Below are 14,255 nucleotides of genomic sequence, written 5' to 3'. Positions count from 1 at the left end.
ACCTACGTCTGGAGGAGAGTTATCACCCTAATTTACGATATGAGTTCTTCACAAAGACAAACCAAAAGGTTACAAGAAATCAGATTTCAACCATAAACCCTAATTTCTACCTCTGGCTCGAATCACTTCCTATGATCAAGAGACTCAAAGGTTTCACAGCCAAGGTGTTTGAAAGGTGTTTCCAAACCCTAGAATCTATCCAAAAGCCCTTAACTTTTAGTTTATTAATTCCCTAAAGGTTTTATTTTTTGCTCTCTCTAGGTTTGTCTTTTTCTCCAATGAAAACTTTGTTGAAACTGACTTGAAAACTTTGTTGAAACTGACTTTTTATAGACATGGTTGCACATTTGAATCACTATATGAAAAAATCATGCATATTCTCTTTTTTGCCTCTCGAATCCAACTATATGGGGATTTTCCAAATGCTGATTTCTGATCTGAAAATTGAAAATTAATTATCAGAATATTGCATATGTGAAATTCTAAAACTTCGTCAAGCATAAAAGAAATGAAGGAATTATTCACTATTTTAATTGAAATACGAGGTTGTTTATTATGATTAAGGTTGTGTATGACAAGGTAAAACTGCTAGCTTATAACAGATAATTTATATTAGCTTGTAATAGATAACTTATAGCGTATAAACACATAAGACTAAATTAGAGTTGTTTGACAGTCGGTCTTCTCTTATGAGCTTAGTCAACAACGGACCAGGATTTGGTGCTGTAGAAAAGCACACAGTTTGGTGCTGTAATAAATCCCTCCCATTGATATCAAAATGGACGGTTCAGATGAGACACCAGTTTAACACAGTTTAATGATCTGAGCCATTGATCTAAATTGGACGGTCCTGATCTGTTACAGCACCCTGTTGTAACAGCAGGAAATCCAAATCCGTCAACAACACTAGGCTTTTTAGGTAGCTCCACAAGTTTGCACCATAACCTTTTCAACCCCCACCCTAATTTTCTACCTCTTGCTCGAATCTCTTCCTATGACCAAGAGACTCAAAGATTTCACAATCAAGGTTTTTGAATGGTGTTTCCAAACCCTATAATCTATCCAAAAGCCCTTAACCTTTAGTTTAATTCCCTAAATGTTTTATTTTTTGCTCTCTCTAGGTTTGTCTTTTTCTCCACTGAAAACTTTGTTGAAACTGAATTTTTATAGACATGGTCGCACATTTGCACCTGGACGGAAAACGACAGCCCCAAAACTTGCCTCAAGCATGTCTCCTGGCGACTGAGCGTAAAATGACAATGACGAGAAAAAAAACAAATTTTAAGGCATTTTTTAACAATACTTTTTTTAAGGGTAAAAGCATAGTTTATAAAGTGTTATGTTTGTGCGTGATAAGCATTTCTCTATTTGTTTATCCCAAAAAAAAAAAAGCATTTCTCTATTTTTTAGAAAGCTTAAAACGAAGACATGTTCAATAATTTTAGAAAATATCTTTAACTTTTATTTTTTAGTATCTTCGAGCATTTGTTATTTCTTTTTTTATAAATCTTAGAGTATCTTCTAAGATTAGATTTTATGTTACTTATATTGTTAAAAATAGATTTTATATTACTTATTATTATTATGATTTGATAGATTTTATATTACATATTATTATTATGATTTGTTTTTAATTTATAACCAAGTCTATGTAATCCTATATATTGAGACTACTATTTAATCTTTTGCATCAAGTTATTTATAAATACTCTGCATTCTAAATTCTAAAATAGGCATGGCAACAAAACTCGTGCCCAAGGGTACCCGCCCAAACCAACCCCGATTTGACGGGTTTTCCCCGATTTGACTAGGTTTGGGTATGAGTTTGGGTTTTTCCTGATTTCAAAATATGGGTTCGGGACGGGTAATAGAGATATATGTACCCACCCCGAACCCATACCCAAACCCTACCTGAATGTAGAAAGGTCATATTTTTGTTTTTGTTGAGGAGGTTGATAATGATACTCCATGTTATTTGGTTTGATAATTGTCATGATATAAGAACTTTCATTGATAGTTAAAGGAGCAACTGAATTATTCAGTATGGAAATGTTAAAATGAGCGCAAATTGTTGGATAATGCATTACAACATTACCATTGAAGCTTAAAAAAAATTCTTTTTTTATTAAAAAAAAAATTGATTTACTGCGGGGACGGGGATGGGGCGGGAATACCCGAACCCATTGGGGACGGGGATGGGATTCAATTTCTCATCCCCGTTGGGTATGGGTAGGGTAACAGGTAAGTATATGGGAGTAGGGGATGGGGATGGGGAAGGCAAAACCCGTCCCCACCCCGCCCCATTGCCATGCCTATTCTAAGAGAATAGAACTCTAGATACTTTAAAAAAAAAATAGAATAGAACCCTAAGTATCCTTGCTTCTGCATTCTTCTAATAGAACACTAGTATCCTTGCTTAAGAAAAAATGTTTGGAAAAGGAGATATCGAGTGTGCAGGAAGTACCCTTTACCCTACGATGCTTGAGAGTCCTGAATTAAGATGGTCCTTCATACGTAAGGTATGCTCCATCCTCACCCTTCAGTTGCTTCTCACCATTGCTGTTGCCTCCGTCGTTGTTTTCTTTCATCCCGTTGCTAATTTCTTCACCAACTCCAAACTAGGCTATGCTCTTTACATTGTCCTTCTCTTTGTTCCATTCATACGTACGTATTCTGTTCTTCTTTATCTTCGTCGTAACCTAGTACTTGTTCCATTCATAAGGAACACTCTTATTTACTACTTGTTTTATTTTGCAGTATCATGTCCACTATATGCTTATCATAACCAGCACCCTCTTAATTACTTCCTTCTCCTAATTTTCACCGTCGCTCTAGCTTTTCCTATTGGATTGACTTGTTCCTTTGTTAGCGGTACGTAACTCTCAAAGTTCTTTTTTATTAATTAATTCTTTTGATAATGATAATATATTTCAATTTTCAATAAACTTGGTATAAATTTCAATTTTCAATAACAAGGGTGTTTGCAGTTTGATGTGAATCGGTTATAAGGTAAAAAACCATATGAGTCAAATTTTGTGACTAGTAGACTATTTGTAAGTTACTAATTTTTAAAAGGTGTGGTTTGGTCTGGTTTAGTTCTAGAGTCGTGGACCAAAATCCAAACCAAACCAAACCGATTGTTTCTTTTTACGGTGGCCGAAACGGATATAAAAAATATCGATTTTGGGCGGTTTTTGGATTGGTTTGCGTTTTTTATTATCTGAACAATTGAAATAACAATTGCTATTTTGTTTCTTGATAATTCGGATGCAGGGAAAGCCATTCTATTATCTGTCATATCAACTACTGCAGTTGTGTTCAGCTTGACTCTTTACACATTTTGGGCCGCAGCCCGCAAGAAGAGGTCATGATTTCAGCTTTTTAGGCCCATTCTTGTACAGATCATTGTTGATTCTTGTGCTCTTTGGTCTGATTCAGGTATTTTGCTCTCTATTTAGAGTGTAATTAATTGGCAAATTAGCCCTTATAATAGTGATTTTGATATCTAATATCAGTTTGATCCTTTTTTTTGTTGTAGGTTCTGTTTCCATTGGATAAGTTGTCACATATGATCTATGGGTGTCTTAGAGCTATTATATTTTCTGGCTACATTGTCTATGACACATACAACCTTATCGAGAGGTTCTCATATGATCAGTACATTTTGGCCTCGGTTTCCTTGTATCTGGACATCATCAACCTCTTCTTATATATGCTTACTATCTTTAGTGATGATGATTGAAGATAATTGAATTAAGATATTAGATTATAGATTTCTTACCTTTTTTTTTTGACATATTCCATAGCTTTCTAGTTTCAATGTAGTTTAATTTTCTCATTTTTCAATTTTATGAAATTATAAGTACATGCAATTCCATGTATTTAATATATATCTCATATATATTGAAATTGAAAGGTAGTCATGTTCACAAAGGTTTATTTGATATTTATAAACACAAGTGCTTAATACATTGAATTAAATTTGGCAAGCAGCAATAACAATAACAAGATGAGAGGTTTAATTGTTGTATTTGTTGTCTTTGGGCAATGATTGCGAGAAGCCTAAGAAACCCTTGACTCCATATATCGTTTTCTCTTTTATTTCTACACCCGAACTCCACAACTCCCCTCGAGTCTGTTTTCAATGCCGGTAAATCCGTGCACATGTCTAGCAGCACAGCATCTGCACATTTAAGAGTACAAAGTTATGGCCTGTGTACCTAGGTGATATTAGTTGCGTACTCTTGTTCTTTTTTTGTAATAATTCCTTTAACGCCTTTTCTCTTCATCTTTAGAATTACCTGAAATATTTACCATTCCTGTTCGATGTATGTAAACAGAAACTATTTTCGAGTGAAGATCACCTGCAGTTATAACTTATAACCAAAATGGAATTTAATTGTTTTGATAACCAGATGAGGAATTAGTCTTAAGAGCATAATTTGTAATTAATATAATGGTAGTGGTAATGATACAGTTTGAATAACATCTTCCTACAGTTTTAGGTCTTGAACAAGCCGTTGGCAATACCTACACTTGCTCCTCCACCAATGAATAATTGGTGAATTGAATGAGTTTGTCCCAAAAAAACTGCACAAGCAACTTTGAATGTTTGTGTGCCGGTTAATAAAAAACAAGCTCTCTGCTTGGTAACAATTTATTGTATACCTTAACAACATTGTCACATTCATCTGAATGTGAAATTGGTGCGAGAAGAAGCCGTCTTCGACTTAACCCTAGAATCAGTTAAATTTGACATGTGAAATAGCCAATTATAAATGCTTGTCGGCAATTTCTTTAGTTAGCTCATATAACTTCTGTGAACATTAAAAAATTGGTGGTAAAGCCACTTTTTGACTTTTGTTCACAATGGCAATATACTTTCGGTGCCATTATCAAATTGGTTGGCATAGTTGTCTGCCATCTCATGAATAAAAAATGGTTGAGGCATGAATTTTGCAGGCTATAAATAGACGTCCCTTGCAACAAGCAGAAGCATCCCAACAACAATTAGTAACAACACAAACAATAAACATAGTTTGTGAGAGAAAAAATATAGAGAGAAAAATTAGTTTCTTCTGTGAGGTTTCTCCTAGTTTGTGTTAGTTAGTATTCTCCTATTTATAAGAGAGAGTGTTAATTGTACTCTTCTTGTATTTAGAGAGAGGTCCTGTAATTTCTTCCACTTAGTGAAAGTTCTCTACACTTGCCCCGTGGTTTTTTCCCCTTATTTGTTGAGGGGTTTCCACGTAAAATATTGTGTGTTCAGTTCCTCTTTTCTCATCTCTTATTTTAGCTGCGTGATAATATTTTTGTTACTCTGGTACCCAACAGTGGTATCAGAGCTGCTGGTTCGTAGTTGTTGTTCCGCTGTGATAAACTAGTGGTGTGATAAGAAAAATCTTAGTATGCTCTGTGGTTGCGGTGTAAACTGATCTTCCACATCAGAAAAGAATTCTTATTATTCCGGTCTAGTTTGAAGAAAAAAAAAATATATGTTTGGTGTAAAAACCATGGCAGCAAAATTTGAGATAGAGAAGTTCAACGGGAGAAATTTTTCCCTGTGGAAATTGAAGATAAGGGCAATTTTAAGAAAAGATAATTGCCTAGACGCAATAGGTGGCAGACCTGCAGATATCACTGACGAAAAGTGGAAAGAGATGGATGATAATGCCGTTGCCAATTTGCACCTAGCAATGGCAGACTCGGTATTGTCAAGTATTGCTGAAAAGAAAACAGCAAAGGAGATTTGGGATACTCTAATAAAATTGTACGAGGTCAAATCACTCCACAACAGAATATTCTTAAAGAGAAGGCTCTACACTCTTCGAATGGGTGAATCCACATCAGTAACGGATCACATCAACACCCTGAATACGCTATTTTCTCAACTCACGGATTCTAATTTCACAATAGCGGAAAATGAGCGTGCTGAACTTCTACTTCAGAGTTTACCAGATTCGTATGATCAACTCATCATCAACATTACAAATAATAACATAGCTGACACTCTTCACTTTGATGATGTCGCCGGTGCAATCCTTGAAGAAGAATCCATGCGCAAGAATAAGGAAGAAAGGTCAGAGAGTTCAAAGCAAGCAGAGGCTTTGACGATGACGAGAGGCAGATCAACGGAACGTGGCCCCAGTGGGAGTCAAAATCATGGTAGGTCAAAATCTCGGAGAATGAAGAATATCAAATGCTACGGTTGTGGCATGAGAGGGCACGTAAAGAAGGAGTGTTGGAATATCAAGAAGAATGGAGAGAAGAATTCTGAAGCTTCAACATCTCAAGGATGTGTTGCAAGTACCTCAGATGACGGGGAAATCCTGTATAGCGAAGCAGCAACCAGTTCTAAAGGCGGAAGACGACTCAACAATGTCTGGATCATGGACTCAGGTGCAACATGGCACATGACTCCACACCGAGATTGGTTTTACTCTTATGAGCCTATCTCGGAAGGATCAGTGTACATGGGGAATGACCATGCCTTAGAAATTGCTGGAGTCGGTACTATCAGATTAAAGATGCATGATGGTACTGTTCGAAAAATACAAGGAGTGCGTCATGTAAAGGGGTTGAAGAAGAATTTATTGTCTGTTGGACAATTGGATGATCTCGGGTGTAAGATCCACACTGAAAGTGGAATCTTGAAAGTAGTGAAAGGCAATCTTGTGGTGATGAAAGCAGAAAAGATCACAAGTAATCTATACATGCTTCTAGGAGATACATTGCAAGAGGCAGATGCATCAGTTGCAGCGGCAAGCCAAGAAGAAGCAACAATGATGTGGCATCAAAGACTAGGCCATATGTCAGAACGTGGCTTGAAAGTCCTTGCGGAACGCAATCTCCTTCACGGGCTCAAGACAGTAAATTTACCATTCTGTGAGCACTGTGTGATAAGCAAGCAGCATAGATTGAAGTTTGCTAGAGTAACTACTAGAAGCAAACACATACTAGACTTGATACATTCTGATGTGTGGGAGTCACCGGAATTATCTCTGGGAGGAGCAAGATACTTCGTATCATTCATTGATGACTATTCCAGAAGATTATGGGTGTACCCGATCAAGAAGAAGTCTGATGTGTTTCCAGTATTCAAAGCATTCAAAGCACAAATAGAGCTTGAAACTGGGAAGAAGATTAAGTGCTTAAGGACAGATAATGGAGGAGAATATGTAGATGGCGAGTTTCTAACATTTTGTAAACAAGAGGGTATTGTAAGGCAATTCACTGTTGCACATACACCTCAGCAGAATGGTGTGGCAGAGCGGATGAATAGAACTCTCCTAGAAAGAACAAGAGCTATGCTTAAAACAGCGGGAATGGACAAGTCGTTCTGGGCAGAAGCAGTGAAAACCGCCTGTTATGTAATAAATCGATCACCATCAACGACGATTGATTTGAAGACACCGATGGAGATGTGGAAAGGAAAGCCAGCAGATTATTCTTCTCTACATGTGTTTGGTTGTCCTGTGTACGTAATGTACAACTCCCAAGAAAGAACGAAGTTGGACCCAAAGTCCAGGAAATGTATCTTCTTGGGTTATGCTGACAATGTTAAGGGGTATCACCTGTGGGATCCCACTGCCCGCAAGGTTGTTGTTAGCAGAGATGTAGTCTTTGCAGAAAATGAAATGCAAAGTGAGCAGAAAAATGACAGCACTTCTAAAGAAACTGTTATAGTGCAGTTGGAAGAAAAATCCAAAGTAAGTGATTCTTCTGAAGCTGAACCGGTGCACGAAGAACAAGAACCAGATGAGGTCAATAATGGTGTTCGTCGATCAACGCGTCAAACGCAGAAACCAGTTTGGCAATCAGACTATGTTATGACAAGCCATGATGCATATTGTCTTATAACTGAAGAAGGTGAACCTTCAACTTTTCAAGAGGCGTTGAAGGGTTCAGATGCTTCTCAATGGATGACAGCAATGCATGAAGAAATGGAGGCCTTACATAGGAACAAGACATGGGAACTTGTTGAACTTCCAAAGGGTCGGAAAGCCATTGGAAACAAATAGGTATACAAGATCAAACGTGATGGCAATGATCAAGTGGAACGGTATCGTGCAAGACTGGTGGTAAAAGGTTATGCTCAGAAAGAAGGTATTGACTTCAATGAGATATTTTCTCCGGTTGTCAGACTTACTACTATCAGAGTAGTGTTGGCAATGTGTGCTGCATTGGATTTACATCTTGAACAGCTGGATGTAAAGACTGCTTTTCTTCATGGGGAACTTGAAGAAGAAATTTATATGCTCCAACCGGAAGGATTTAAGGAACAAGGAAAAGAAAACTTGGTTTGCAGGTTGACCAAATCTCTGTACGGTCTAAAGCAGGCGCCCAGATGTTGGTACAAAAGATTTGATTCTTTCATAATTAGCCTCAATTACAATAGGCTGAGTTCAGACCATTGTACGTACTACAAAAGGTTTGATGATAATGATTATATCATTTTGTTGTTGTATGTGGATGACATGTTGGTGGTAGGCCCCAACAAAGATCGAGTCCAGGAATTAAAGGCACATTTGGCTAGGGAGTTCGATATGAAAGACTTGGGACCAGCAAACAAGATTTTAGGGATGCAAATTCACCGAGACAGAAAAGACGGGAAGATTTGGCTTTCTCAAAAGAATTATCTAAGGAAAGTCTTGCGCCGCTTCAACATGCAAGACTGTAAGCCAATCTCTACCCCACTTCCTGTGAATTTTAAATTATCCTCAGGTATGAGCCCTAGCAATGAAGCGGAGAGGATGGAAATGTCTCGAGTACCGTATGCATCGGCGGTGGGAAGCCTTATGTATGCCATGATATGTACAAGACCAGACATTGCACAAGCAGTGGGAGTGGTTAGTCGGTTTATGGCGGATCCGGGTAAAGAGCATTGGAATGTTGTTAAGAGAATCATGAGGTACATTAAGGGAACCTCAGGTGTTGCAATATGTTTCGGAGGATTAGAGTTAACTGTCAGGGGTTATGTTGATTCAGATTTTGCAGGTGATCTTGATAAAAGAAAATCTACTACTGGTTATGTGTTCACGCTTGCTGGAGGAGCAGTCAGTTGGTTGTCCAAGTTAAAAACTGTTGTAGCTCTGTCAACGACAGAAGCTGAGTACATGGCAGCTACCCAGGCGTGTAAGGAAGCTATTTGGATGCAAAGGTTAATGGAGGAACTCGGGCACAAGCAGGAACAAATTACTGTGTATTGTGACAGTCAGAGTGCCTTGCACATTGCAAGGAATCCAGCTTTTCATTCAAGGACGAAACACATAGGCGTTCAATATCATTTTGTTCGAGAAGTAGTGGAGGAAGGGAGTGTGGATATGCAAAAGATTCACACCAATGATAACCTAGCAGATGTAATGACAAAGCCGATCAATGCTGACAAGTTTGTATGGTGTCGATCCTCATATGGCCTATTGGAAACGTAGCAACTGAAGTTGGCAAGGTAGAGAGGTTTCGAGAGCTCACAAAAGTGACTTTAAGTGGGAGATTGTGAACATTAAAAAATTGGTGGTAAAGCCACTTTTTGACTTTTGTTCACAATGGCAATATACTTTCGGTGCCATTATCAAATTGGTTGGCATAGTTGTCTGCCATCTCATGAATAAAAAATGGTTGAGGCATGAATTTTGCAGGCTATAAATAGACGTCCCTTGCAACAAGCAGAAGCATCCCAACAACAATTAGTAACAACACAAACAATAAACATAGTTTGTGAGAGAAAAAATATAGAGAGAAAAATTAGTTTCTTCTGTGAGGTTTCTCCTAGTTTGTGTTAGTTAGTATTCTCCTATTTATAAGAGAGAGTGTTAATTGTACTCTTCTTGTATTTAGAGAGAGGTCCTGTAATTTCTTCCACTTAGTGAAAGTTCTCTACACTTGCCTCGTGGTTTTTTCCCCTTATTTGTTGAGGGGTTTCCACGTAAAATATTGTGTGTTCAGTTCCTCTTTTCTCATCTCTTATTTTAGCTGCGTGATAATATTTTTGTTACTCTGGTACCCAACAACTTCTTTATAGCATCTTTAATCATTAGTCGTGCTACTTTTGGTTTAATCACTCCCCCAATCCTATGAGCAAATCTCTCTGAGATATAAGCTTTATCTTGTTCATTTGGATGCACATCTGCCTTAAGGCATCCAACATAACTAAGATCATCATCAAATAATGATACATTGAGATCTATAAAGACTTTCAAACCAGACCATTCTATTCTCAAAACCAAGGTTTTAAATAACGGTCGCGGTCACGGTCGCGGTCGCGTTAAGGTTTTCGCGATTTCGGCTGTAATGGACGTTACGATACAAATAACGGTCTTCACGGTGTGAAATAATCACAACGTTGCACAAATCTTATTAAAATCATTTATGATAGCATATAATGTATCATAACTTATTAATCCTTTTTTTCCATTGTTACAACATGTTTAAGTAAATATAATAAAAATAGGCTACATTCAAGATTAAAAAAACCATGACCTCGTCCTATATACATACAATCTAATTTTTCCTACAGCACACACGTACAACAACACAAAACACACACACTCTCAAAAAATCATCATCGTTACAGAGAGAACAAACAAGAAAACAACACAAAACACGCGCAGTAAACAAAACAACAGAGTCACAGAGAAACAAAAAACGCAGTACACACACAAAGAGGGTCACTCACTCTCTAACTATATCTATCACTATTCATGTATTCTCTGTTTTTCTTTGCCATCGTCAATATAGTCACAACACAATCAAAACCCCAATTTCTTTTTCTCTAAAATTACATCGAATTTTTTGTTGGTGATTTCCAAAATAATGGAATCACTTTAAATCAAAAGTTGTAACTCTTCATGGGAATCATTCATATACATTGGAACTTTTCGCAAAGAGATGCTAAATGAACATTTGCATTGATTCAAATGTATATGATTATAACCTTTGGCAAAAGGGTGCTTAATGAACCTTTGCATTGATTCAAGTGTATATGATTATAACCTTTGACAAAGGGATGTTTAATGAACCATAACATTGTTTCAAATCAAAGGGGTGTTTTCTCTCATATGAAGGGTCATATAATGCACTATAAATGCTTGGCATTTGGACATTAGTTGGACACACAAGAGAAAGAACAACAACACACAACTTTGGACAGAATTTTGTTGCATTAACAACATAGTTCTCCCTCATTCTCTTACTCTAAATCATCCATCAATTCTCTAATGCATGAGTGAATTGCTGGAACCATAAATCTGTAAAATACTGTTAGGAGATACGCTTGGTGTGGTTGTGCAATACACGTCAAGGAACTCATAGTATCCTGAAGGGGATTCGCCGGTCATTCCTTATTGCATCCAATATACAGTTATTGGTGGGGGCGAATCGAACCTAAAGGTTAGTATGGCAACCCCATACGCTTTGAGTTTACATGCATAACTATTAAACTTTTCAGGTTTCAAGTGCAGCAGCCTCTTTCCAACAATCAATATATACAACAATCTTTGGAATTTATGTGCACACTTCATCATAGTCATCTTCATCATCTTCTTGGTCAAGTTATTGCAGCAGACCCCCAACACAAGATCAAACAACTACAAGGAACTTTAAATTTCTGCTTTTCTGCGGCTGTAATGATGTTTCGCGGCCGTAACGGCGTTTCGCGTTCGTAACGTTGTTCCGTAACGGCGTTTCGCGTTCGTAACGTTGTTCTGTAACGGTCGTAACGGCGTTTTTCTGTGAATTTCTTTCTCAGCGTTAAAAGGGGCAAAAACGGTAACGGCCGCTGCCGATACCATTTTGTAACGGCCGTTTTTGTGGTAACGTCCAGTTTTTTAAAACCTTGCTCAAAACTAACACCTTCAGTTGTTTGGACTCAGTAAAAAAATAAAGATCAATATCAAATGTAATCTTCTAGATACTTAGATGTGATAGTGATCAGAGATAGTGATCGATAACGACACAAGGGCATCCTTAGATGCGTTATTATCCAGCGGTTTTGGTGGTAGTGGCTGTGGAATGGCGAAGCCACCTATGAATTGGATGTTAGTTGCTTCAGAGATACAATGGAAATCCAATTAATGGGTTCAAAGTTTTCACAAATGTTGCAGGTTGGTGGTGGAACTCTCACAGAATCATGAAATCGTCAAAAACCGAGTCCTTTGAATGAACCTCGACCCTGATTGATACTGGATATGTGATTTTTGTGTGGTGTCGAGATGGTTTGTGAGAAGGCAAATGAATCTTGTCATTCTTTGGACTAAGGGGGTGGTCGCCAAGAATGGCAGAGACGGAATAAACAACAAAATCCTCAAGAGTATGAAGGCTCATCCGCAGTCTTCAGTGATTAATATGATCCAGGTCGCTTTATGAATACCACATAATAACACAAATCTCAATTATAACTATAGTCAGTTCCATATAATAATTGTCTTTGAGTACGAGTTCATTTTCAAATTACTAGATACATTTTTTTAATGAATAATACCCGCAATTACTTTATCGCATTTTGGTGTTATTGTTTAACTAAAATAGACATTTTTGTAATATCTATATACCAAAGGAAATAGCAATAGAGTGTTTATAAGACGGTACAGTGTTACTATATAATATGTAATTCATTGACAACTATTCAAGTTAAGGAAAGTGCATCTGAGGATATTGATAAACACATGTGCTTAAAACATCTCAAAACATAATGTGTTGAAACAAATTTGGTACCTAGCAATAACAAAATGAGAGTTTCAATTGTTGTATTTGTTTTGTCTGTGTAACGATTGAGAGAAGCCTAGAAACCCCTTGAGTCCAAACATCATACTCTATTTGATTTTTACAGACGAGCTCAATGATTCCTCTCGAGTCTGTTTTCAATCCGACGTAGCGCCGTATATGTCATCAAAAAGGATATTTTGAAGATATGTGATCAAAGAGGATATTTTGAAGCTCCTTGAGGAGTCTCCACAAATCAAAAGCGTTCAAAGTTAAACTAATGTTAACTCACCAATCCACTGCTCTATTGCTTCACGCCAAGTATGATTAATTTGCACCTGCCAATTCGCGGATGTGCCGAATCAAGGTAGGAACACTCCCAAATACATGGAATGACTTTCAACTTGTGTGTAATCCCTATCTAGATCCAAACTCAAATACATGGCCCACATCTCTGCATGAAACTCATCACAAGCTGCAATTTTACAAGCATAACTGGTCAAACAAATGTCATTCCTATCTCGAAGAAGATCACCACACCGAAAAGGTTAATTGAGCTTTTATGCGCGCCTTTACAGTTGAGCTTAACATTTGCATCTAATTTTTTTACAAAAATAAACGATATTCATTCATTCAAATTGATATAGTACATCTATACAATATAAATCCAAAGTCCCTAAAAACAAAAAGGATGAATCTGCTAACAAACTCATAACATCCATGTTAATAGGATAAAACGACAAGGTACATATGCCAACAAATACGATTATATTCAAGTCTCATAAACGCTCATGGCTCTGAATCTGCAACGTTGACGACCAGGGACGGACCCACGTTAACAAGAGTGTGGGCCTTGGCCCTCACTTTCTTCTTGAGTTTCTTTGTAATACTAATATTATATGATAGCTACTTCTGAACATTGATATAAGAGTAATAAATATACACCATGCATTTCCCTTAGTTTTCTTGTTTTTGTTTTATTTTACCGTTAGATAAACAAACCATAAATAATAATGAGCTTTTAAAGATACTATCTTTATATAAGCCGATAATGTATATCCTATGTCTTGTTATTTTTTTTAACGATACTTGTATAATATAAAAAATTATTTCAAATAATATAAAAAATAATGTTAGTGTTAAGTAGTCCCTATACTATCCTTCAAAAAAAAAAGTAGTCCCTATACTAGTACCCTCTCACCAATTTAATCCATAAATCATTTAATATTATTGTTAAGTAGTCCCACATCGGATAAGAGAAGACCTGACAATGTATTTATAAGTAGAAACAATTCTCATATCACAAAATCGTTTTGTCAAGTTGCGTAAGACTTAACAACGATTTTTAAGATAGTATCAGACATCAGACTCTCCTTTAAGATTCATTGGACCATCCATCATTTATGTATATAAGATAGTATCAGACATCAAACTCTCCTTTAAAGATTCATTGGACCATCCATCATTTATGTATATAAGATAGTATCAGACATCAAACTCTCCTTTAAGATTCCTTTATGTATATAATGTATATAAGATAGTATCAGACATCAAAC

General features: G+C 36.9%; 1 pseudogene across 1 annotated transcript; it reads left to right on the top strand.

Annotated features, from left to right (window-relative positions):
- Nucleotides 1-2,362: 2,362 nt before the first annotated feature.
- Nucleotides 2,363-3,865, top strand: LOC146910112 (protein LIFEGUARD 2-like; annotated as a pseudogene). The gene is made up of 4 exons (XR_015020204.1): nt 2,363-2,664; nt 2,758-2,871; nt 3,274-3,438; nt 3,539-3,865. The product of XR_015020204.1 is annotated as a protein LIFEGUARD 2-like (transcript).
- Nucleotides 3,866-14,255: the final 10,390 nt, after the last annotated feature.

The sequence above is a fragment of the Medicago sativa genome, chromosome 7, assembly GCF_051527215.1.
Source record: "Medicago sativa cultivar Bolivia chromosome 7, Bolivia_mono, whole genome shotgun sequence".
Classification (NCBI taxonomy): domain Eukaryota; kingdom Viridiplantae; phylum Streptophyta; class Magnoliopsida; order Fabales; family Fabaceae; genus Medicago; species Medicago sativa.
Note: the sequence above shows the minus strand (reverse complement) of the source record. Positions and strands in the feature narration are given on the sequence as shown.